This window comes from Neovison vison, chromosome 3 (genome assembly GCF_020171115.1).
Source record: "Neovison vison isolate M4711 chromosome 3, ASM_NN_V1, whole genome shotgun sequence".
In the NCBI taxonomy this organism is placed as follows: Eukaryota; Metazoa; Chordata; class Mammalia; order Carnivora; family Mustelidae; genus Neogale; species Neogale vison.
The window spans coordinates 194362553-194364894 of record NC_058093.1 but is presented as its reverse complement, the minus strand read 5'-3'; positions in this window follow the sequence as shown (position 1 = coordinate 194364894).

The window sequence follows — 2342 nt, the reverse complement described above, 5'->3', positions numbered from 1 at the left end:
AATAACAACTTATGATACAATATGTGGTTCCTGAGCCACAGAACAGAACATCTCCAGTCCCCAGAAGGAAACAATGCTCTTTGACCTGGGTCAAATCCTCTGGTTGGGAGAATCCTGCATGGCCCCTTAGCCAGCAGCACATTCTAAGATTTCCTTAGTAACAAACCAGCATTGTGACCCATCTGAAAGAGATTCCATGTTAATTCATCACCCTTGGCATTTCACACCAGAGGCACCAGAACGAACCTTCCATAGTTCTCAGCTGCAATGGACAATGGAGGGGGGCTTTCAAGGCAGCCATGCAGGAGAGCTGTGCAACCCAATCTATCGACATGGAGGACAGTGGAGAAAATAAACCTGACTCCCCAATGCCAGTAGAAGCAAGCCTTGCTATTTGGAGAATCTCACAAGCCCCAGTGTGGGACATCCTCCATGGCTTTTTGACGCAATCCTTCCTTTAGTCGGTCATAATAGATACAAACTCCAGTGTGAGCAGACATCTGACATCCACCCTTACTCAGGTGCTGGATATCTCGAATCAGCCGCTGTACACTGGAGCTGCCTTCTGCTTAGCACTGAATTTAACCCTAGCTTATGTTTACAATTCCATCCTCATCCTCAAGGTCACCATGGCCTCTTGTTAGGTAATTCTCGAGTCACGTCAGAGCATTCTGCCTTCCTCATAGAAGGAAGAAGTGCCGGTCAGGTTTCCCAGAAATCCCACATGAGGATCAATCTCCTCGACCCTTCGGGAACCCCGATTTATAGGCTTCCCTGGCCACTACTGCTGTTTCTGACAGAGCCTGAGCCCTGACTTCGTGTCAGTCACAAAGATACCGGGGACCATATCCAGCATGTGAGACCGTCCATGGTTTAAGTCCGTCATCTCTCCCCATCCTTGGTATTCAGGCATCTGTCCCCAGACATTTGCTGAAATCCTGATCAATGGGGGAACCTGAAGCACAATAGAGAAATCCTCCTTCCCAATGGCAGGAAACCTGTCTGTGGGGATGGGTGCGCAGCCCTCAGAGTGGGAGCCAGCAGTATCTCCAATGAGTCCACGCCCAGTCCTGAGGAAGCCCCCTGGGATCAAACAGGCATTGTGACCCTCAGCCTGAGCATGCTTTCAAACAAGCCCTCTCAGTTTCACCACCAAGATCCCGCATTGTAGTCCTGTTACACCCCCAGGCCCCAATCCTAACCCTTGGTGGGATTTTCCAGGCAGCCTGACCCAGTTCCCGTCTATGTAATTTTTGTTGGGCCACCCCTAAGATGGGAAGCAGCACTCTTCTTTTCTCTGAAAAAGCCACTAAACTATTGGGAGCTTCCAGGATCCTTAGAGAGGTAAAGTCTCCCATGGACCCATGAGACCATACCTATATTCCGAGGCCTTCCTGGACACGCAATCCAGACAGAAATTCCTTTGCTACTGCCTTCAAGTCACCCTAATTACTGTTCCTCACAAACTGCCATCCAGGTCTATGCATTGAGCCTGCGATCACCTCGCCTCTAACCCTAACCTGAGTTTGTGTTTGCAGATGTGTCTCCCAAACCCTGGCTCAAATTCCCAGCTGGATGGGCTCTGTAGAGCCACATCACAGGACTGTGCCTGCCATAGCCAAGGAAAATTTGCCCGTCACAGTTTCCCAAACCCTCCAGAATGGGAGAAATCTGTAATAGGTGCCCCTGAGCCGACACCCTTATTGGAGGCTTCTCTGGTCACAAATGTTCACACTGTAACAACCTGATCACCTACATCCAGGCAGACACCCAAATCAATGTCCCTGAGTTAAACGATTGAACCTGACATGCCCCTAGGACCTCATTGGAAGCCTAGATTAGGTTTCCAGGCACCTGTCCTCAGGAATGGGTCACATTGCTGGATTGTTACCAGGGAGATCTTAGAATGTGCTGGTGGCTAACGTGCCCAGCAGGATTCTCCTACCCTGAGGGTTTGGCACAGGTCGAAGAGCACGGTTTCCCTCGAATACCAACTTATGATATAACATGTGATCCCTGAGCCACACAACAGTATATCTCCTGTCCACAAAAGGAAACTATGCTCTTGGACCTGTGTCAAACCCTCAGGATAGGAGAATCCTGCATGGCCCCTTAGCCATCAGCACATTCTAAGATCTCCGTGGTAACAAACCAGCATTGTGACCCATCTGCAAGAGATTCAGTGTCGACACAAGGCCTTGGTACTTCGACCCAGAGCCACCAGAAGGAACCTGCCATGTCCCTCAGCTACAATGGTCATAGGGGGTGTGCTTTATAGGCATCCATGTGGAAGAACTCTGCTATCACCATTTCCATATGGGAGACCCTGGAGTAAACAAACC